Source organism: Dromiciops gliroides, chromosome 3 (assembly GCF_019393635.1).
Source record: "Dromiciops gliroides isolate mDroGli1 chromosome 3, mDroGli1.pri, whole genome shotgun sequence".
Taxonomy (NCBI): Eukaryota; Metazoa; Chordata; class Mammalia; order Microbiotheria; family Microbiotheriidae; genus Dromiciops; species Dromiciops gliroides.
In genome coordinates, this window is record NC_057863.1 from 223276284 (window position 1) to 223301421 (window position 25138).

A 25138-nucleotide genomic window follows, 5' to 3' on the forward strand; every position below is an offset into this window, starting at 1 on the left:
GTATAAACCGAGAAAAAGATCATATTTTAAAGAGAAAGGAATGGCAATTTTGAATATAAAGCAGCACGAGCAACCCCACAAAATAAGTATAATCATTGCTACATAGTGATGTAATAGGGCCTCTTATTATGACAGAAGGATTATGAGGATGGTATAATTGTGAAAATAAAAAAAAAATCTAAGATGACAAATATTAAAATAAAGCCTTGGGGGGTGGCTAGGTGGTGCAGTGGATAGAGCACTGGCCCTGGATTCAGGAGTACCTGAGTTCAAATCCGGCCTCAGACACTTGACACGTACTAGCTGTGTGACCCTGGGCAAGTCATTTCACCCCCATTGCCCCGTAAAAAAATAAAAATAAAATAAAGCCTTAATGAAAGTAGTATGTGCAAATATATCGTCTAGCAGAGTACCCCAGGGATCTGTACCCAGCCATTTTCTGTTTAACATTTTTATCAATGGCTTGGGTAAAGGAAGAGATGTCATGTTTATCAAATTTGTAGATGACACAAAGCCAGGAAGAATAACTGGGACATTGCATGAGAGACTTGGGAGACAAAAATATCTGGACAGGTCGGAACATGGGGCCAAATTGAATAAGTGAAATTTAACAAGGATAAATGTAAAGACTTCTGATTGTATTAAAAATGTTAACTTTACAAGTGCAAGATGGAGGAGGCATGGCTGAAAAAACTCTGGGAGTCTAATCCAAGACTCTTATGGGTGATCAAGGAGATAAGTTTACATGAGTTGATTCAAAGGAAAATATCCAAATCTAAGAATACAATATGAATAGTTACAATAAATGGAAATGAAGAGAATACTAAAATAAAGGCAAAATGAGTGACCATCATTGCCAGTCAGCTGCAGAGAATATATTTTGAAATATACTTTTCTCCTTTCAGTAGAGAAAAGGGATTATAGTTGCTGCATGTTGCAAACACTGTCAGATAACATTGACACTTGACTAACTAGGCTTTATTAGTTTTTTTTTTATTTTAAGGGGATGATCAATGAGTATGTGTGCAAGGGACTATAAGCAGAAATCAGTGATGTATTAAAAATGCATCAAGAAATTGATTTAAAAATATCTTTAAAAAATTAGATATTTCCCAGTTTTTCTTGCAATGGACAAAATATTCAACAGGGTGATATGGAAGCCAAGAATACTAAAGCAATTTCAGGCACTCTTATGAGAGATATAATCCCTGGAAACAGAGCTGTGAAGTTTCCAGTGTCTTATGCTCTGTTCCTGCTACATCTATAGTTCTGTGTTCCATTCCTGTCAACATCTTTTAGGGTGGAAATGGCAAAGCTGGGCCCAGCAGGATGGTGAAGATCCTACCATAGGAAGAGATGTTGAAGAAACTGGGGAGAAAAATCTGTCCTCTATTCTTGGACAAGATTCTCTGCTTTTGGTCTGGTGAATCCCCCGCTACTGCTTCTTTTTATTTATTTATTTTTTTTTTTGGTGAGGCAATTGAGGCTAAGTAACTTGTCCAGGGCCACACAGCTAGTAAGTGTCAAGTGTCTGAGGTTGGATTTGAACTCAGGTCCTCCTGACTCCAGGGCCAGTGCTCTATCAACTGTGTCACCCAGCTGCCAAATAGATGCACCCCCCCTGCTTCTTTTAAGATCCAATTCATGTGACAGTATCTCTTCTATGAACCCTTCTCTCACACAACCCTGACCACCAAATGAAAGTTATGTCTTCCTCCTGAAGCTTCTAATAGCATTTTGAATGAACCTCACTCTTTCTTACACTCATTTTACTACTCTTTGCACAATACTTTATATTTTACACAGTGTACTTATTTACTATTATGCCAGTTCCCTAGCTTATGCCATCTCATTCCCCTGTTATTCCCCTTCTTTTCTTAGGATGCCATCATCTTTGGGAACATGGTGTACCTCATATCCACCTTTGTCTTTTGGGAACCTAGTACAAGAATAATAAAGTAATAGCTAGCATTTATATAGCATGTTAGGGTTTGGAAAGAACTTTAAAAATATCATCTCAGTTTATCTTTATAAGGACCCTGAGAAGTTGATGCTATTATTACGCCCAATTTACAGATGAGGAAATTGAGGCAGAATGGGGTAAAATGATTTGACTAGGGTCACACAGGCAGTAAATGTCTGAGTCAGGATTTGAATTCAGGTTTCCTGATTTCAGCTCCAGAGCTATAATGACCATGCTGCCTAGTTACATACTCCCTTAATAAATGTTTGTTGAATTTGAATTGGCATATAAAGCCCTTCTTAAATCATATAAATATACATTATTAAGTAGGATATTAACACATTTATAATATCTTTGGGTGCATATTTTGACCAATGTGATATTTTCTTGATTTATTATCTGTTTCGCATAAATCCAGACAGCCATGCAGTAAAAGCTTTAACTGCTGTGATTAAATTTACATTCATATAAATAAAAATGTTCTCTTCACTCTGTGAAATTATTCAACTTGAAGAATCAACTTGAACAAATCGAATATTAAGCAAAACAAATAAAATAACATATTCAATGCATCAATTGAAGGGATCAAAATTAGATTTCATTTTTAAAAGGAGAAAACATCCTAAAAATCATTAAACACAGGCCCTTGCATTAGAGCATAAGACTAGAAACTGTCCTTGATATGTATGTGTGTGAGAGACAGTTAATATAGTTCTAAAGGCTAAGACAAAAATTATAGTGAAACCTTGTCTATACCCAAAACGCAAACTTGCAAATAGAGTGATTTAATACCCTGCATTTCTTATTGTACATTATTACATTTAAAATACTTTCACATTTATTTTCACTACATGAGGATCAAACTGATTCTGGAATGGGGCATTTGGCCACACGGAAAAAGGTCTAGAGGCCAGTAATTGTCAAAAGGATCTAGTGTTAGAGTAGGTGCAGGAGGTAGCCTGTTGTTATTTGTCCTTTGTTCTCAAAGAGGACCATGACATCAGGAGGTGATGTCATGACTTGCATTGAATTGGATTTAAGTGAGGGAGGGCTATCCAAAGTCACAAGCTTCACTTTCTCCTCCAGAGCCATCTAAGTCCAGTGACAAGATATATTTCAGGATGACTGGAGATGGTCCCAGATGTTTTAAGGCAATTGGGGTTGTGACTTCCCCAGGATCTCACAGCTAGTATCTAAGGTGAGATTTGAACTCAGGTCCTTCTCACTCCAGGGACAGTGCTTTATCCACTGCGCCACCTAGCTGCCCCAGGAGGTAGGTTAACTTGATGATAGGTCACCTGAACTATAAATTTATGGCTTCTTATGCTTCCACTGTGCATTAGTGCCAAAGCTATAGAAGGGTGTTAAAATGAGGGGTTAAAGAGGTTAAATGAGACAAGATTTGAGAACTGGAGTTATACATGTGAAAGGGCCAGGCTAGTCTTTGGCTCTGTAGGTAACAAATTGATTCTGTGATTTCAGGCAGATTTCTCAAGCTCTTTAACCTTATTTTTCTTTCTAACCTTGATTATCTCTCCATATGTTATCTGTACATTTTCTTATCTCTACAACATCCTGTTGGGTGTTGGAGAGGAATGTCCAGCTAGTGGAAAGGAATACTCAGTATTCCTCTTTTGTATACCTTTGGGAGATGCCCTGACCCTTTAACTGACAATTTGGACCTTTTAATACTAAACAATAGGGAGGCAGTTGAAGTAATTAGGGAGGGAAGCAAGCTTATTGGAACCAGGAGGAGTAAGAGTAAGTGTAAAGGCATAAGAGTACATATGGATGAAAAGCTACAGCAATGGGCAGCTATAATGGAAATAGTGAGGGGAGTGCCTAGAATCTGGGCTCATCAACCACTGGAGTACACTGGGAGAACATAGACCACAGAGATCCATCACCATGGAAGTGATAGATGACCTGCAGGGATGAAATCATCTACACTGGAATTGGGAACCACAAGGTATATTTGGGTAGATTCCATTTAAGTTAAGGACAGAACCAAGGCTGATGATTCCTCACTCTCCTTCCCCTTTCCCTCTATTGATTATGAAGTTTATTTCTTTTTCCTTAAAGCTAATTTTCTTTCCTATTCCCTTTATCATTAATTCCAGTTTTAGGATAAAAATGGTTAACCATTGCATCACTGATCAATGTGTTTCATTACTCACATATAGAAGAGAGGGAGATAAAGAAATAGATTTTACAACTGTGGTAAATTTTGCAGTGATCTGCTGGCTAGGGGCTCCAAGTGAAAAAAAAAAGAGAGAATTATTGATTTATATTTTTATAATTTCCCAAAGCAGAGAAGGGGAAGATTTAATCTAGGACCTTTGCTGTCGGCAATGAGTAAAGTATTTTGGCTGGCAGATAACATGACTAGCTGTTCGCCACTGGGAAATGTATCTGGCCATTTCCCTTCACATGTTTCCAGAATCCAAATTTGAAAGGGAAGATGTTCCTTCAGAAAGAAAGAGACCAAGAAATGATTAGAGAGAGAGAGGGAGAGAGTCACATCTCGGGGGAAGAACTGATAAAGTGGCCAGGAAGGATTTGGGCCAAAGATGCCAAGGTAGGGGGAAGTACAAGGGAGTGACAAATCTCTTCATCCAATACAGCATACATTTATACCTTATATCTACCTACTACAGACCTTCTGTGCTCCTACTGACATGTTGCTGAACAAAGATGGAGGAAGTATTTCAGTTATATTGACTGAGTTCATTACAAATTTATGTAACTGAATATCTATTGTTGTAATTATTGCTTTCTAATTTTTTCTCTACCCAACTCCTGAAAGAAACTGTTCTCAGTTTTTTCTTCTCTCCTCAAATTCCCAATAGTTCTTCCTACCTTTCCAGTTTTCTTTCTTTACTGTTGTCCATAAATGCTATGGCCTAGTAACATTAGCCTATTTGGTCCCTCATCCATGATACTCAATCTCCCAACTCCTTGAACTTGAACAGACTCTTTTTATTCCTGGAATTCTCTTTCTCTCTGCACCTCTGACTCCTACCTTCCCTGAATTCCTTTGACTTAATGCAGATCTCACCTTCTTTAGGAGACTTTTCATTGTCTTCCCCCAGAATAACCTCTCCTCCTTTGCCTCCCTCTAAGTTTATTTTACACTTATTTGCTATATATCTTACATGTATGTTGCTTGTCATGTTTGATTCTTGAGAACAGGTACTATTATTTTGCCTTTCTTTGTTTGCCCAGTGTTTTTTACAAAATCGGGTATGTAGTAAATACTGAATCAATGCTGTAGAATGACAATCCTTATGGGAATACTAAAACTCAGTCAGGTGGTGCAGTGGCTAGATAACCTGGCCTGGAGTCAGGAGGATCTAAATTCAAATGCAATCTCAGATACTAGCTGTATGACCCTAGGCAAGTCACTCAACCCTGTTTGCCTCAGTTTCCTCATCTGTAAAATGAGCTGGAGAAGACAATGGCAAACCACTCCAGTATCTTTGCCAAGAAAACCTCAAGTAGGATTATGAAGAGTCAGATATGACCAATTTACTAACATCAACAACATGGAAATGCTAAAAAATACAGTTTCTAAAACAAAACAAAAACACCCGGATAAATATTCATCTTAATGTATCTGTATAAAAAAAGAGAACTGGATTTGGAGTCAGATGACCTAGATTTTAGTCCCAGCTCTGTCACCTGTGTGACCTTGGATAATTTTTTTTTTTTTAGTGAGGCAATTGGGGTTAAGTGACTTGCCCAGGGTCACACAGCTAGTAAGTGTTAAGTGTCTGAGGCCGGATTTGAACTCAGGTACTCCTGACTCCAGGGCCAGTGCTCTATCCACTGTGCCACCTAGCTGCCCCGACCTTTGATAATTTTACTTCACATCTATAGGGTTGTGTTCTTATCTGTAAAATGAACAGATTGGACTGGATGATTTCTAAAGTTCTGTCCAATTTTAAATCCTGTAATCCCATCAGCCTTTAATATTCTTTAACCTTGAACTTTTTGCCTCAAAAAGAATGAGCCTTCTTTTCCAGTATTAGCTCAAGAAAGAACCAACATAATTTCTTTGAAATCCTGTCATGAGTTTGGTGGACTATTGATATCTGCAAGGCTCTGAGTGAATATAATTTATTTAATGCCCATGAACCATGAATCGCATTCCTGTTTTTGCCCCTAATTATCCAACTCCTTCAAGTCTAAAATGTAATTGACTTTATTTTCCCACAGAGGTATTTTTAGCCAACTTTAAGAAAAAGATCAATAACTTCTGATGACATCTTATTTTAACATTAACTAGTTGTTTTTTAAGAGCTGGAAGTTGTTTCAACTGAAATAGGCATGAGAAAAAAAAGCATATAATCAGAACTAGAGGTGTACTAAGAAATCATGTTGTTGATTTTAGCCCACAGTCACACACCTAGTAATTGTCTGAGGTCCTATTTAACTACTTAACCCACCCCACTGAAGAGCACTCTCTACCTCTTCCTTCAAAACATCAGAAAACGAGTTGGGTCAACTAGTATATAATCTCTTCCCACATGGACATTTGTGGGACAGACCATAGATAGCAAAGGATGCATACTAACTCAGTATTCTATGCACTGAAAATTAAGACCCTTCATAGTCTGACCCATATCTACCTTCGTGAGCTCTTACCTAAATGATGATAACCAAGCTATTCTAATTATTGTCCCCTAAACATATCTTACGCTTTCCCACCTCCATGATTTCCCACATAGAGTTACCTTTACCTTAAATTCTCATTCTAATTTTTTGTCTATTGAAATTCTACCCATCTTTCAGTGCTCAGCTCAGTTTCTATATCCTCTAAAAAGATATTATCTCAGTCATAAACAACCTTCCAATTCTGGTGACCTTTCACATCATTTACTGACTGTACCCACTGACTGTGCTGAGTAAACCACTAAACACACACTGCCTGGCATATTAGTTATTTGTCATCCAGAGTGATATATTAGTTTAGAATCTAGTAACTAGATTTAGTAACTATAAGTTAATTCAGGTTAGAGACTGAATCTGAAATTCTTTTGAATTACCATCTAAATTTTACAGATTATACCTTATATATACAAATCAGTCCACCAAAAACATTTATTAAGTGACTATGATGTATTGGGTACAGTGCTAGACTATCTATTGAAGATACAAATACAAAAATGAAATAGCAACTGGCCATAAGGAACTTGCATTAATAAATATTCACTGACTAAATGAAAATTGTGTGTGTGTGAATGTATCCTCTTTCACTCATTTTTCAGTCATGCCTGACTCTTCATGACCTCATTTGGGGTTTTCTTGGCAAAGACACTAGAGTGGTTTGCCACTTCCTTCTCTAGCTCATTTACAGATGAGGAAACTAAGTCAAACAGGGTTTGTGACTTGCCCATAGTCACATACCTAGTAAAGGTCCTTTTTGAACTCAAGTCTTTCTGACTCCAGGTCAGCTGCTCTATCTACTGTACCATCTATATGCTGAGAGCAGGGAGCATATGAATCAAATTAGGGAGATGATAAGTAATTTGACCTGCCAAAAGAGTGGTGGGGAAAGTAGCAGTCAGTTAGCAACAGATATTTATTAAGCACTTATTAAATGCTTAATTGTGCAAAGAATTTGAGGTACAAAGAGAATCAGAAATATGGTCTCTTCTCTCAAGGAGTTCACATTCTAAAGAAGGCAATAACAGGGAACCATGGCATGATATACCTAGTGTAAATGGGAGCAGAAAGTGACATTTACATTTCATCTCATTTTTTTCCCAACTGGATCAATCCCTATTATATATGGTCACCATCCACATAAGGAGAGACCATTTAATTTTTTGATAGACTTTTTGGCTAATCATTAAATATATATTTATTTACCATTTGCCATATTCCAAATGCTATTTCAGTAGTATATAGATAAGAAAAAAAGGTAAGACCCAAATTCTCCCAATAAAAAGATTTTCTATCCTACTGCAAAAGACAATTTTTTTCTCATTTATTTTTCTTTCTCAAATCACCTTTCTGGGTCCCTTGTGGTGTCTTTGAAGGAGAAAAATAAAATCTTTGTAATAAATGAGTTATAGTCAAGCAAGAATTCCCAGAGCAACCACAGTGTGTGTCTCATTCTGCATATTAGTCCATCAGTTCTATGTTATAAGGTGACTAGTATTCTTTATCATAGATTCTCTGGAATCATGGTTGATATGAGTTCATAAGTCTTTCACAATTATTCATTTTTACATTATTAATGTTACAGTATAAATTGTTCTCTCATCTCTGCCCACTTCATTATGCATCAATTCATACTAAAAAATTTCCATGTTCTCTGAGAATGTCCCCTTCATAATTTCTTACATCACAATAATATTCCATTATACTCATAATTTGTTCATCTCTTCCTGAGTTGATGAGTATGCCCTTGATTTCCATTTCTCTATTACAACAGAGAGTTTCAATAAATGTTTTTGTATATATGGATATATCTATGCCTCATTATAAATAAAAGGCAAACTTTTAAGTTTCTACCATTTTTTTTTTTTTAGTGAGGCAATTGGGGTTAAGTGTCTTGCCCAGGGTCACACAGCTAGTAAGTGTCAAGTGTCTGAGGCGTACTTTGAACTCAGGTCCTCCTGAATCCAGGGCTGGTGCTGTATGCACTACACCACCTAGCTACGCCTCTACCATTTTCCCTAAGAAGCCTAGAGAGAGCCCTTTTGACTAGGCAGGTTATAAAATTGTTGCTCTCCTCTCAGATATACTCCTATCGGGGCAGTACCAATGCTCTGGTCTTCTCACTTTGTTTCTGCCTTTATGTTTGTGTACTATGTGTCTCATAGAATATGATGAATCAAAGCACAAGATAGATAGATAGATAGATAGATAGATAGATAGATAGATAGATAGATAGATATAGATATAGATATAGATATATAGATATGGCTGATCCTACTCTTGAGAACTATACTTCTCTGCTTCAGGCATTACCTGATGTTTTGTCTTTAACTATAAAACATGCCCTGAATGTTTTTTTCTAGACCTCCCATATTTATCATGTAAAGGAACTTGATTATGCATATATGGTGAAGGAATGGCTGCATCCAATTTTCAAACGTGTTGATAGAACAATTTTGAAAACACTCATCATTTTTATAGGCAACATCATTCTATTTGATTGACTTACAACTGATTCATTGAAAAAGCATAAAATATATTGCCATTTACCAAGGAACAAATAATTCAGTTGGTTTTCTAATGAAAAGCTGCATAAGTTTTTGTTTTTTAAATTAAGAGGCAAGCGATTTTCCAGGTTTATTGTCAATTACTTAATTTGTTTTTCTAGGATTTGATGTGAGCTTGCAGATAAATTTTGCTTCATTCATTTAACACCTTTAGTAAGCATCAGTTGCATATAGAACATTGTTCTAGGAAGTAGGGGAGATACAAACTTTAGATTATTGCTGTCTTCATAGAGTTTATGTTCTAGTTGAAGAAAATGACACACTGATTATCATAATGTATCCAGAGAAAGAACTGATAAACAGAAGTATATATGGAATGGTTTTATACATATGTATATACATTAAACATAATACATATGTGTATAAATACATATGTGTATTTATATACATTTTTGTGTCTAATGGTAGCCAACTCTAGGGCCACAAAAGGAAAAAAGAAAATTATGTGATAAATTTATTTATAATATATATTTAAGATTCATATATTTTGTTATATAAGTTGTACATAACAGATTTGCAGTTTTGTGTGCAATCATCTTTTTCCCCCTCTTCAACTATGTTATGAAAATGTTTGTTTAATTTCTGAAGTTCAGAATAAAATAACTAAAAATATAGAAAAAAAGAAAAACCATGTAACATTGTATGATATCTGCAAAACAGAGTTCTGAGATGGAAGGCTGACTCCCAGCCATAAAAATCAGCCCTAACCTCACATCACCAAATATTAGATCTTTTAAAATGGGCTAAATATAGACATATCAAATTCATCAAGTATAAACAGAATTTATTATCTTTCCTCTAAAACCCAATCCTCTTCTTACCTTCTCTATGTCTATTGAAGGCACCATCATCCTTCTAGACACAAGGGTTTGCAAGTTCAGAGTTATTCTTGATGCTTTACTTTCTCTTTCCCTGTATATCCAATTACTTTCTTATTCTTATCATTCTCACCTTTATGCTTTTCTTGCATCAATTCCCTCTCCCCTTTTTGCTGCTCACTTGGTCAAGACCCCACTCTAAGCCTTCCCTTATCACCTCTTACCTGGATGACTGTAATAGCATCTTGATTGATTCCACTGTCCCAAGTCCCCTCATTCCTATTCATTCTCCAGAGAGCTGAAAAAGTTTTTTTTCTTCCCTAAATCACAGACCTACTTCCATCACTTTCCTAAACAACAAACTCCCTGTTACCTCTAGGAGCAAATAAAAATTCCTCCATTTGACCTTCCAAAGTCCTTCACAACTTAGTACCACCATGCCCTTTCTTTATATTCATTTTGCATACCTTTCATATTTGTTTGCACACATGCTGTCTCTCCTGATAGAAGTAAGCTTTTTGAGGATAGTTACTATTTTATTTGTGCATCTGTGTCCTCTGTCCACTGTATAATGCAAAATATCTGTCACATTGCAGTTCCCTACTTGAAAGCTTGTTTATTGATTCATTGAATGATTGAGGTTTTGTTTATTTTCCTCAAAATGCTGAACAGAAGACAAGCTGTAAATAATGGAGAGAAATCATAAAGTAAAGGAATGGAGGGAGAATATTAAAACATAAGGAGTCTAAGACAAACCCAAAGGACTCATGATGAAGCATGCTCCCTGCCTCCAGAGGAAGAGTGGATACTGTCTGAATACAGACTGATGCAGGCTATTTGTTCACTTTCTTTCTTTCTTTTTTTAGAGTTTTATACAAAAAGACTTACATCAAAATGTTTTACATGACTGCACATGTATAACCTATATTGGATTGTTTCACATCTCAGGGAGGGGCCCGGGAGGGAAGGATAGAATTTGTAACTCAAAACTTTTTCAAAAAGTTAAAAATTTATTTTAACATGAAATCAGGAAAAATACAATATTATATAAAAAGAATGTACATCTTGAAGAAAAATGTATTGGTTAGGGGGAGGGGAACCATTTATCATTCTCTATAAGTAGCTTAACTGGTAAGGAAAGAACAAATTGTTCATATGTAGAGACCATTCAGAATTTAAGTGCTCACATGTAAAAGAGATTCTACAATAAACTACACTTAACGTTATACTAAAAAATCATAGGGAAAATTCTAAATAAACATGGAGGCAAGGAATTGTTGTGGGGTGGATAATAACATGGCTAAATTTTAGAATACATGAGATATAGCAAGAAAGGTAGGCTGGTAGTAGATTATAGCAGACCTTGAATGCTAGATAAAGCAATTTTAATTTTACTCAGCAAATAATGAGGCTTTTTGAACAGGTTAATGACCTGTAAAAATCTTTGCATAATTAAGGCTTTCTATCTGTAGTATGAAGGATGAATTGGAAGGAGGAGAAAATGAAACTGGGATAATATCATAATGTTTCAATAATCCAGGCATGTGGTCTTATTACATGTATACAGTGACATGCATCTCCTTCCCCAAAACACAGTCTGGGAAGCCTAGGAATTCTCTAAAATCTCTAGATTAACATTATATAGATACACCCTGGTTAACATTACTGATTATGTTGGAGAAAACACAATGTTAGATGGTACGACAAGACTAAGGATGGCGATATTATTTTGGTTGAATAGCATAGAGAGGATTTATGGCTGTACAGTGAGGTTTAATTATAATTATCACCATCCAGAAAAGTGGCTTGTTACATAGTCACTTAATAAATGCTTACTGAAATGAATGTGTTGCAGACAGGAAAAATAATTCTGGACATGACAACATATCAGGCACAAATTTTCTTCCATAGTTCCAAGTGACTAAGCATTCTTGCCTTTGTGAAAATAATTTGGTTCATTAAAAAAATACCTTTTAACTGGTTTTCTCAGATGCCTCAGACGAAATAAAATCTACTTCATTACATTATAACCTTAGAATTGTCAGACACCAAGAAATGTAGATTCTGTAAAATTGTTTTTGTTTTCTCATTGAGATGACAGCTCCAGCTCGATGAAAGTGAATGAGTTTCCTATTTTTCAAAGTATTTGATCCAAAGATAGGATATTATAGTCCATTTCATCACATTCCAGTATTTTTATGGAAAGCTTTGAATGTCTGGACCACTGGCCTAGCCCTAACAATTTCTGTCATATTTGGACCAGTGGCATTCCAGATTTGCAATATGCAAGTGGTTGCAAAAGACATTTCAAAGTTTATAATAACAGCTGTTTTTCAAAATTAAAAATTATGACCTGAGTTTTGGGAGAAACATTACCATATGTTAATGTTTTGAGATCATCAAGCTTAATTTTACAAGAAAAATTTTTGAGTGTTAAGCTCCTTATAGCATCTATGTGGTTTTTTTCTGCTTGTTTGTTTTTGCTATGTTGAAAATGAAATTTGCTACAACCCTTTTAGATTTCCAAGTGACAAACTATTTGTTTTCAAGCTAAAAATGTGATCCATGAGAAGCCCCTAACAGTGGGTCTCTACCCTAGAGCTATTTCTTAACAATTGAATGATAAACCTTAGAGAACAGGTGTTTAGAGTGAACATGCTGGGACCCTTAACAAGAAGAAGCAAAGAGAGTTACAACCTATTTAAATATCTATCAACAACGCAGAGTAAAATGTACATTAAAGCTAAGTGTTATCTGCCTCACTTCTGAAGACTCGGAGCTCATTTATGTTATTTTTAATAGGTCATTTGTAATTCACGGAGAGTAAATCAACACACAGCATTCTGTTTTCATACAATTCCAAGAAGAGCTGGCTTACATTTCATTCAGAAAAGTTTAATACAGACTATTCATAACTGTGTTATAGAGATTGTATCCCTCAGCCAATATACTCTGGAATTCCTCATAATTTACCAAACCATGGTATTTTTTTTAAAAAATCCTTAATTTGTAAGTATGAAACAAGTACATGCTACTTGAGACAGAGGTAGTAGAGAAGTGAAAGGGAAAATACAAAGATTTCTATTATTAATATAGCACATTAAGGTTTATTAATCTTTAAAAAATATTACCTCATTTTATCTTTACAACAAGCCTGGGCTCTAGGTGTGATTATTATTGCCATTTTAGATGAGGAAACTAAGGAAGACAGAGATCAATTGATTTGCCCAATGCCATCTAGCTAGTAAGTGTCTATGGATGAATTTGAACTCAGGACTTCCTGTCTCCAAGTCTAGCACTTTATCCACTGCACCAACAGACTTCCTCTTAAAATTACCCATACAGATAACAATGGCGAGAAGATTGCCACAAAGAATCATACAACTGAAGGATGTTAAAGGTGAAAAGGACCACATAGATCACCAACATCCTCATGTTATAAATGAGGTAATGGAGACTCAGAGAAAAAGGGTGTTTGGCCCAAGTTTATGCCAGTAGTTAGTGGCAGACTCAGAGGCTTGGGAGGTTTCCAGATGATTGCTCCAAAACTAATTTTCACTCATTGCATTAGCACATCTCCAAGGACATTGATTCTATATTAATAGAATGCAGATTACATGATACAAAAAGCCCAGATAAGAGTCATTGACTGAAGCTATTCTCCTCCTTAAACTTTGCTAGTGGGGTATGGGCTCTGTGTAGGAAGAAGGACTTGATTGAAAGGGAGTTATTGGTGATTGTGAATTTCCTATTGTTGTATGACTACAAGATATGGTACAAAACATATCTGAAGACTTGAAAATCAATATTACTCAGAAGGAAGTGCTAGGAGCATGGTTTATATTAGAAAACTATAACATAACTAATTAAGAACTCCGTAGAACAGGAGGGAATAGATGTGGGGAAAGAAATGTATCATGGGAAGAGTAATTGGAAGGAGTCAGGGATGACAGGCAGACAGCTTGAGTGTATCATTACTATCATTAAGATGTCGAGAAACTGATGTAGATGCTCAGTATATTGGGTGGATCCTCCATGGCACCCTTATGGGAGGATATGAACAAGAGTTGCATAGGATAGGAGAGCATGGATGGAATACAATCTGAATCACTGGAGAAAATATCTAAATCAATGAAACTGAAGATAAACTAAAATACTTGAGCAAGGGGAACCCTTTTCTATTGCTGTGGGGTTTTTTTTTGGGGGGAGGGGGCAATGAGGGTTAAGTGACTTGCCCAGGGTCACATAGCCAGTAAGTGTCAAGTGTCTGAGACCATATTTGAACTCAGGTCCTCCTGAATCCAGGGTGGGTGTTTTATCCAGTGTGCCACCTAACAGCCCCTCCTGTTGCTGTTTTCTATCCCCAAAAGTCCCATTACTTTGATCATCAATCTTTACTCTAAATTCTCCTAGCTTCATAGTAAATTTTTATCTTATTATCACTTTATTATCAATAATGGCCACACAATATTCATTATTATTAGTAGTAATCATAATCAATAATAACAAAATACTGCTTTCATCTTGATATTGAATAAGATCCAATATAATGAAGTGAAATAAGGATTTCTTTCTTATCTCCAGTTTGGAATATGTTTTTATGACACTGTTGTTGTTTTTTCATATCTCCTAAGACAGAGGGTTACTCATCTGAGAAGCATTCACAAACTCCCAAGAACTAATTCAAAACCTGACAGCAATGGCTGATTTTTTTCTGTGCCCAAATATCTTAGTTTTAAAAGTCAGGACAAATAAAATTACATTATTCTCAAGCTGTGTTACAATGATTAAAAGAAGTTGAAAATGCTTGGAAAACAATAAACACTTACCATTTTTATATTATTAAGTAATTATTCCCACTGAAAGGAAGATGTCTAAAATAGGAACAACAATGAATATGAGGAAAACACTTGTGCTTTGACAATTTATGACAGACTGAATTTTATGAGACAATTTCTCGAATCACCCTTGTGAACTTGAAATCAGAACAGCTATAAAACTATAGACATTTACAGGTAAAACATTTTAGTTACTGTACATGATGCTTATCTAAGAAGTGCTGAAATTTCCATTGCAGAATGGAAAGTTACCCTTTTAAGTGTTTCTGAAATAGGGTGTCACCCAATATGGCAAGAAACTCTTCTACTTTGGGTTTCCAGATGGCCTGCAGGCTGACAGCTGTTTAAAAGGCTGTGATTATAAACTGACAGTAATTGGTTGGGGGATTTCACCCTCATTTGAATAGTAAAGAAGAGTAAGTAAGCACCCAGGCCAGAGCAGATACAAAATGGGTGAAGCAATGAAGCCCTTGCTAAGTCATCAATAAGAGGTACAAAGGATCAGTTGATACTGAAAAATATAAAATGCTCATATTTCCACATATCTCTGATTTTCAAGAGTTCATATGAACTTTCTGTTCTCTTCAGATATGAAAGGGTCATGGGAAAATGGTATCTTGACTTGTTTCCTTCCAATATCATGCAGCTAAGAATCATGATACTCCATTTAGCATCTCCCTTAGAGACAAGAATTCCATAAACCTTTTCTTTGCAAAGAATTACACCTTTTGGTGTCTCATATGGGGGAAAGACAATAACAGTGGTCAGAAGAATAGTGTGTGAACCACATCTTTGTTACCCAAGTAACCTTGGATAAAATTTCTGACTTTCTGTTTCTTCATCTATATAGTTGAGGATAATAATACTTAGGGGGGTTGTTTTGAGAATTATATGAGATAATATAAGCATGCAGTAGTGAAAGCATTACATTTCCAAGGATGATTGGACCCAGAGCGTAAGCACTTAGGATGTGTTTTTCTGCTAAGTGTCTGAGAAGGTTAGCTTTCCAAATCTGACTTAGTAAAATATCCTGGAGGAAGATATGAATTAAACAAATGAGGAAGTATTGATGACTTGTATGATTGAGGATGTGAGGTATATTGATTATGAAAAAGCTGACATATAAAGACTATGTATAGTAGCAATAGATAGTGATTATGCAAGCCAAGCCAGAAACTCCAGAGAGGTTGAAAACAATACATGAAAGGCAAATGATCAGAGTAAACAGTTGATAGAAGAAATCAGTTCAGTCCCTTCTGTCCTTAGATCCATATAAAAGTATACTCTTATTGTAAAGATAGTCTATGGTGATTCCTTCCTGCTGGAGCTAAATGTTTGGAGGAGCTTGAATCATACACTATTATGGGAGTTAAGATAATAAAATGTACTCTTTTGAGAATGGGGCTAAATTGCTGAGGGCCTAGACCATGATTACTTAAGTGGGAATAAAAAATTTACAAATCTGAGACACATTCAAAGGAAGAAATATGATTGGATTTGATGACAGATTATATTTAGGGGATGAAGAAGAGGGAAGATTAAAATATGATATTAAAGTTTTAGCTTAGCTAAATGATGGCATTATGAATGGAAATGGGATAGGTGAATGGGGGGACAAGTTCAGTTGTGCAAAACATAAAATATATTAATGTTAGACGAGAAAAAGAAAGAGAAGGGGGATGAGGAGAAGTGATTATAATTTAGTCTTTTTATGCAAACCCTATAGTTTTGGCTAGATATGTGGATTTGGGAATAGAAATTTAGATGGATACAATAGTTCAAACCATAGAAGTGGATGTGTTCACTAAGGAAATGAATTTAGAAAGAGAAAAGATTAGGTATAGAGTCTTGGTTGTTATAAGAGGAGGGTCTGAAGGAAAATGATCTGGCAATGATGTCAGAGAAGGAACTACCACGAAGTAGAGGCAAAGCCAGAGAAGTGTATTATCATAGAAAACAAGAAAGAAAGAGATTACACTTGGAAGGAGTGGTCAATATTATAAAATACTACAGAGAAGTAAGGAAGATCAAAATTGAGAAAAGGTCACTACATCTCTTTAAAAAGAATTTATCACTGACCTTCAAGAACACAACTTCAATAAGAGTGGCAGAGAACAAAGTTGGATCGATCAAAGGCATTTAAAAAGAGAATGGAGGGATGTGCAGAGTAAGGAGAAGGTATGAGAAATATGGTAGCCAGGAAAAGAGTAAGAGAAGATGGAAGAATAAAAGGGTATCATGATCAAAGAAAGACATATATTTAACTTGCATTTAATACATTATGACACAGATGTATGTTTTCAGTCCTGACAGTGACATGTTATATCAGAGTCTTAATTCTTAATCATATGATCTTAACAGCTACCAAACCTATTTCTTCATAGTAAGCCAGAAAATCTCCCTTGTTTTCCCCTTTGAAAAAACAAAGTTTGAACATCTGCTAGAAAATGATTTAAAAAGATTTATTTTTATTCTGAATTTAACAAATACTGCAGAGAATGAATATTTCCATAAATGAGGTGGAGCAGAAAAAATTCTTACATGAAATCAAAGGCATTAATTACAAGAAGATTGTTTTTCTTCTTTTTTCTTTCTTTTTTCTTTTTTTCTTTTTTCATTTAGAATTTTATTTTCCAAAATATATGTAAAAACAAATTTTGACATCCATTTTTTTAAAACTTTGTGTTCCAAATTCTCTTCCTCCCTCCCTTCCCACTCCCCACCCACAAGAACTCAAGCAATTCAATATAAGTTATACATGAGTGGTCATGGAAAACATTCCCACATTAGCTAGGTTATGAGAGAAAACAGTTAAAAAACAAAACTTCAGATTAAGGAAGTTTTTCTTCTTAAGTATAATAAGATCAACATTTAAATTTCATGACTGCCCTGTTTGTATATATTTACTTTGGGATTTTTCCTGTGCATTAAACAATTCTTTAAAGATCTTCTTCTATTTCTAGTTCATTTTGACAAGCCTATGCATAACCCCATTTCCCCCATCTCCCTCTATCAAAAAATAAGAAAAAAAAACCCTTTGCAGCAAATATTCATAGTTGAGCAAAAAAAAAATTCCAATGTTCTGCACCCTGAGTTTATCACCAGTTTGTCAAGAGGTGGGTAGCATGTTTTGCCATCTATCCTTGATAATCATAGTTGGTTATTACATAGGTAAGAGTTCTTCAGTCTTTCAGAGTTTTTTCTTTACACAGTTATCTGGTACAAACTATTGCCTTGGTTCTGTTCCCTTCACTTTGTAGGAGTTCATAGAAATCTTCCCAGGATTCCCTGAAACTATCCCTTTCATCATTTTTTCAGCACAATAATATTCCATTATATCTATATGTCATTGTTCAGCCATTCACCAATGGATGGGCACGTTTCTCTCTAGTTTTCAGTTCTTTCTAGCACATGAATTAATATTTTTATTTTAATGTATGAAAAGATAACATTTATACTTCTACTAAAAATGAATGTCATATTTTTCAAACCTCCTCAAATTCAACTGTGAACTCTTGAGTTTTCTGGGGCAAAATTGAGAGCATGGTATTTAGGATAGGAATTACAGTGAGCAGTGCAATTTTACTCGTAGCAGAATTAGGAGAGGCCAAATGGTTCTTTTGGCAGATAAACTAAAGTGGCACTTCCAGTCATTTTGTTTGACAGGGTTGCTTTTTTAAAACAGGCTTCAAAATGAATTTTGTCGGTAACAATTGTTTGATGTTAGGGCTATGAATCCCCAGGGAGTTTGAACTTCAAGGGCTACCATGGGGATTACTGAGATACAACTCTATACATTGCTATATCTAATGCATACCATAATTTGAAAGCCCTCGGGAACATTGCTTATGTGCTAAGTATTTGTTACTTCTGCTCCCTAACATTTAGTAGCTACTTTGTAATATAATCCAAACACCAATAGGTGGGCATATAGAAGAGAAAACAATTAGCACTTTAATTTGGCTTTTTTGGGGGGAAATTTTCTCAATTCTATCAAAGAATCCTTTAATGCAGACAAAACATTAACAGATAAGAACCAGTTTTGAAAATACTGACTGCACTTAATTGCTACAAGGGATGATTTTTATCTGGAAGCAGAGGAGCGAATGGATATTGATAATCATGTAAGAAAAAAAGAAAAGAAAGAAAGAATTATCAATGAAACATTAAAACTATACTCAGGCCAGAATAGGAAGAAAATTCAGAAGGCGATACAGATATGCTGGGCAGTTTTGTTAAAGTCTGTTAAATTTAATTTACATTAAAAAGATGATTTGTACATAAATAGAAGCTTACGATTTCAGATAAATACTTTTTTCCTGTTCTTGCTACATTGATATGTTTGTGTTTATTGATATTTGTCAACTCATGATAAAAATAACTTAAAAAGAAAAGCTATTTTGTGACCTTTTTAGGAGAGAAAAAAAATCCCACAAAGAATATTCCTAATTATCCTCCCTGTTTTTATTTTTTAATGCACAACACGTCCTCACTCAGACCACCAAATCTTAGTGTTGCAGTCATTGATTCCTGAAACCTTCCACATAAGCTAGTTCTTCATGAAACTACAAATGAAAGGCTTTTAAGATCAAAGAGGAAAGGCCTTCCAGAGGAATATGGCTATTTTGGGGATAGTTGTTTGAAATTCACTCACTTGAATGCATCATCTTCTTTCTCTTCTACCCTATGACCCCATTCAACCCCAAAGATAGCACAGCTTTAGAATCTTATTAGAGTATGATTTCAGGCCTTTTCTTCTTCTTTTTTCTAAGATGAGGAGGTTTGGGAAAGGAAATAATTCATTTATGTGCATTTTATCATATGCAATTTAAAACAGTCAAATTTGATATGAATGAAAATGCAAGAAATGAATTGAACATTTCAACTAATAATCTTTACTAATAATAAATAACACACTTTATTAAAGTACAAACCATTAAAAGGATGTTGCCCAGAATATCTTCCTAATGCATGATTCTGAGCCTACTGCTCTCTACTCAAAGATCTTCAATAGCTCACTTTGCCTACTAGAAAAAAAAGACAAATTATCCATTGAAAGCTATCTAGGATTTGGCCAAAATAGATCTTTCCAGTATAATCTGAAACTATTCTTTTAAAAATTGAATTGAATTGAATTTTCAGGTCTAAATTCTCTCCCTTCCACCTCCCCATTCCCGATGAATTGAGAAGGCAACAACAGCATCAACAACAATAACACCTCATCACAATATGAATAATCAAGGAAAGGACAATCCCCTATCAGACATGTAGAAAGAAAGAAAGAAGGGCTGGAGGAAGGGAAGGGAAGGGAAGGGAGAGGAGAGGAGAGAAGAAAACATGATTCAACCTGCAGTCTTCATCCATCAGATGTCTAGAAGTAGATAGTATGTTTTATCTCAAGTCCTTGGTATCTATAATAGACCATTGTTCCAACTATTATTTTTAATATACTCCATCTTCTAGTCAAACTAGACTGTCATTTCCTTAATGTGTCCTGGACACATGCTTGTATTCACATTTTTCTTTCCATCTGGGAGACAGTTGAAATCCTAAACATATTTCAAGGTACAGCTCAGATGTCAAATGCTCTATGAAGTCTTATGCGATTCACTCAAATGGAAATGATTTTTTTATTCTCTCTACTCCCACAACTACTTTGAAATACAATCGTGGTACATTTTTGGATGTCAGGTAGAGCTTGAAGGGCTATTAAGAGTCCAAGGCCTTAATTTTATATATGAGATACAGAGTCAAAGAGAGGTAAAAGGACTTAGCCAAGGTCAAGCAGATAAAAAATGGCAGAGCCAGAATTTAAAGTTGGGTTTTCTAACTCCAAATCTAGCAATTTTACCAATGTGACACATGACCTCCCATTCCCATAGAGTATTAGATCTGGAAAGGAGCTCAGAGATTATATGGTTTAACTCCACATTTTGTAAATGATGAAACTGCTTCCTGGAGAAGTAGAAGCAACTCAAGTGGAGTCACAGAATAAGTTAGTGACAGAGACAGAACTTGATCTCATGTCTTCTCAAATTCTAGATGACTTTGCTTTTCATAACAATATCTTGTCTTCATTTCTACATTATGTAATAATGATTTGACACTATCTTATCATCCCTACAAAACTATGAGCTCTGTGAAGACAGATACTTCATATTATTCATCTCTGTTGCCTTCCACAGCAGGTAGCACAATATCTTGCCCATAGTTGGTAGTCAACCAATGCTCGTTGAGTTGGATTGAAATAATATAGTACCAATCCTTGATCTCATGAATCACAGGACTATCAGCATTCTCCTAACAAATTAAGTAAAATTTAGCATTATTGTAATTAGATTTGTAGATGATACTATTTTGTAAAAATACTTTGCGTTTAGAGCTATCCACTAATATCTGATGATTTTTATCAACTAACTTTGCTTTGCTTCTTTCACCATTTTTTTTGATTGAGTTTTCAACTCCACCTGGCAAAATGTCCTTTGCTGGGTGAATGTTGTCCTGACTATCAGTCCCTTAAAACTCATTCTACAGAACAGGCCCTACAGACAGTCCATAGAGACCACATAAAGGAGTTGGGAATTTCTTTTATGGTCAAAGCGAACAATTGGTAGTATTTTCTTTAGCATTTTTCAGATCTAAATCTTTATTTTCATACTTTATGGTGAAAAACTCTGGGATGTCAACTGAGACTTTGTCGAGCCAAGTCAATAATCATTTATTAAGCACTTGTTGTAAGACAGGCACTTCACTAAGTGTCGGGGATATAAAGAAAGGAAAAAATAGTGCCTGGCCTCATGAAGTTCACAATATAATGGGAAAAAAACCATGTAAACAACTATGAACAAACAAGACATACATGTAACAAGGTGGTGATAATCTTAGAGGAAAGGTATTTGCATTTAGTGGAACTTCGGACATTTTAGAGAAAGTCCAAGGACTTAGAAAAATTCAGAGATCTCTTTTGAGAAAACTTTTTACCCAAGTAACTACTCCTAGATAACTCTGTAGCCCAACTGTTCATGTTAATAGGGACTTTTCTTTCAGTGAGAATACAAGCTAGGCTCCCAAACTTTCAGATGTTTCAGGCTGACTCTGGAAATCTGGTGTTTAATATGTAAGGATTCTTCTTTAATCAAAACCACAAAATATTGACACTTCTCAGAGAATTCAACCTTGAATTGATTGCTATCTTGCTAAAAAAACTTACTGGAGCAATTTGAAACTTCAGAGTTGGCCTAATGGACATCCATTAAGTGTCCAAGCTTTTACATTTTCAAAGCTTTATCTCAGTCTTGTTTGATGATCAGAAAGCTTTGTATCTGATCATTTGTTACTTTAGTTCCCTACAGAAATGTCTTCATTGTGCTAAGAGTTAATGTTCTGCTTTTAGTTTTTAATGGATGGTTGCAGTAAGAAAATTCCAGAATTTTGCTGTATCTTTGTTTAGAACTGCAGCTGAAGATTTATAGACTCAGTCTGTCTGTCATAGTGTGTAATGCTCTTTAAATAAGGATCCAGTTGATAAATTCTTCTCCAAAATTAGTGCAAGGGGAAAAATTGATACCTCCAAACAAACTTAATTGTTATCTTTTATAACACAATGAAAAAGTAAGATCGGTATTGTTGTTTAGTCATATCCACCCTTTCAAGGCACACTGTGGGGTTTTCTTGGTAAAGATAATAGAGTGACTTGTTATTTCCTTTTCTAGCTTATTTTACAGATGAGGAAACTGAGGCAAATGACTTGTCCAGGGTCACATAACTAGTTAGTATCAAAGGTGGGATTTGAATTCAGGTCTTCCTTACTCTAGGACCAGCACTCAATTCACTGCACCACCTACGTGCTTCCTACTATACATTAGATCTCTTCTAAATTCTAGCCACTCATACCATGGAATAGTGAAAAGAGTACTGGACTTGGGGTGTGTGACTTTAAGCAAGTTTGTTAAACTATTTTTGCTTCAGTTTCATCACCTATAAAAAATTAGAGGTTTTCAATAGGTGTTCAATAGTGTTTCAAAGGGACCTGTAAGGTCCCTTTCAGGTTTTATATGGCGATGAGATATTATGACAGGTGGCAAAAATATTTTGAGTCATAATTGAACTCATGCTGATTAGCAAAGCTTGAGTAATCTACCAAGATAACTACAGACGGACTTGTCAAGATTGATAGCTTTTGCCCTTCCTCTTCTTGACATCCCCTCATAAAGTATGTGTGTGTGTGTGTGTGAATAATTCATATTTCCAACATGCTGCTTGCAAAATGGAAGCAGTGGAATATAGTAGAAATATCTCTGAATTTGAAACAAGATGGCCTGTATTTAAATTTAGTCTCTGCAATTTATTATATGTGAGATTTTGGTGGTGGAGGAGTCTCTAGACCACTAAGGGTTCCCTATTTATTCTATATCTCTGATTTTATTATTCTCCTTCATATTTGAGGTAGCAGTCTAGCTCTGGTGCTGTCTCATAAGCCCAGATGACCTCTTTTGGGGGTCACAAGGTTGGGAAACATCTTTTGGGAAAGCTATTATCTTTATCCCACTGATAATCTGGTACATACAATAACAGCCCATACTTCATCATGTGCTTTCAGATTTAAAAAAAGAATTTTACTCAGTATCATCCTGTGAGGTAGGTAGTTTGAGGGTTACAACACCTACTTAATGAGCATGTGAGAAAGGAGACCAAGTAGCAGAGTAACCAACCTATGATTGATGACACAAGCTACTCACATCATGAGGCAGGATTCAGAATTAAATCTCCTGACTATAACTTGGAAGATATTTTCACTAAGTCATACTACTTCTGTTTAGTTAAATAATCTACATCACAACTCAGGATCTGCCTTTGGGTTTTGTTTATGTTTTGTTTTTTTTTTGCTTTTAAAAATCACCTTAAACAGCATGAAATTATTTCCATAGCAGGCAACATTTTGGAGCAATGAGAAACTCTGTTGTTCAATTTGTCAACATTTACAGATTGATAGGCTGTGTTAGCTTGACTGCTGTGGTAAATGTTCCTGATAAGGACTCAAAGTCATTAAGATAATTTACCTTATTCATAGAAATGATCCATGGTCATAAATCATGTCATGCAAGGTAACCAGCTTCAGGCCAAGCTTATTTTATTAAAAACAAGAGTTGAGGGGAGATTTGGCCAGAGAATGGACTTATGGGTTGAAAAGGAGGGGCCCCAGAATGTGCATAGCATAATAAATGTGTATGCTAAACTTCAAAAGCCATGACTAATAGGGGTTGTTTTTTGGTGTGTTCTTTTTGTTGCTATTGTTAATATTGTCATCATTGTTATGGTACTATCTCTCTCTCTCTCTCTCTCTCTCTCTCTCTCTCTCTCTCTCTCTCTCTCTCTCTCTCTATATATATATATATATATATATATATATATATATATATAGTTTTTTGGGGGCAATGAGGGCCAAGTGACTTGCCCAAGGTCACACAGCTAGTAACTGCCAAGTGTCTGAGGCCAGATTCAAACCTAGGTCCTCCTGAATCCAGGGCTGGTGCTTTATCCACTGTGCCACCTAGCTGTCCCCAACTAATATGTTTTTAAATCTTTATTTCTCCTACCTAAAACCAGGAAACTCAAAAATCTTTTTCAAGGAGTCCATTTGGGAGAAGTGCAAATATAAACCCTTTTAGGAGACTCCATCCTTTTCGTTATTCCTTTTTAATTTAAGATATCAGAGAATCTTATCTTCAATTCTGGAATCTGTCAAGTTTTCTCTGGGAAATTAACAAATTTTTGTCATGGGGCTGTTTTTTGGTGTGTTCTTTTTGTTGCTATTGTTAACATTGTCATCATTGTTAATGGTACTCACTATTGTTATCTGCTTCTGGGATGTGGGCCATATGTCTTTGGAGACATCTCTGTTTTTATAATTGTTCTAATTTCTTTTTTGCACTTTAATTATTTTTATCTTTAATTCCATTAGTCGTTTGTTGCTGTCCCAAGAAATGTCTTTTTTTTTGGCATTTTGTCTTTGGCAATACTGAAGCAGAGGGGAAAAAAGCAATAAAGATAAAAATTTACACTTATATAGTTTTTCATGCAAGGAGGTAAAACCATTGTGTAAATATTCACCTCATCATTCCTCCCAAGACCCCTGCAAAGGTATGAGTTTGGTGTGGCAGTGGATATTGCTTCTGTGCTAGAAGTCAGAAAGATTCATCTTCCTGAGTTTAAATCCAGTTTCAAACATTTACTAGTTATGTGACCCTGGGTAAGTCACTTAACCCTGTTTGCCTCAGTTTTCTT

General features: G+C 35.4%; 1 protein-coding gene across 5 annotated transcripts in view; it reads right to left on the minus strand.

Moving 5' to 3' along the window:
• FRMPD4 (FERM and PDZ domain containing 4) overlaps positions 1 to 25138 on the minus strand; it is a 775708-nt gene that overhangs the window by 313823 nt on the left and 436747 nt on the right. The gene's annotated exons all lie outside the window — the stretch shown is intronic.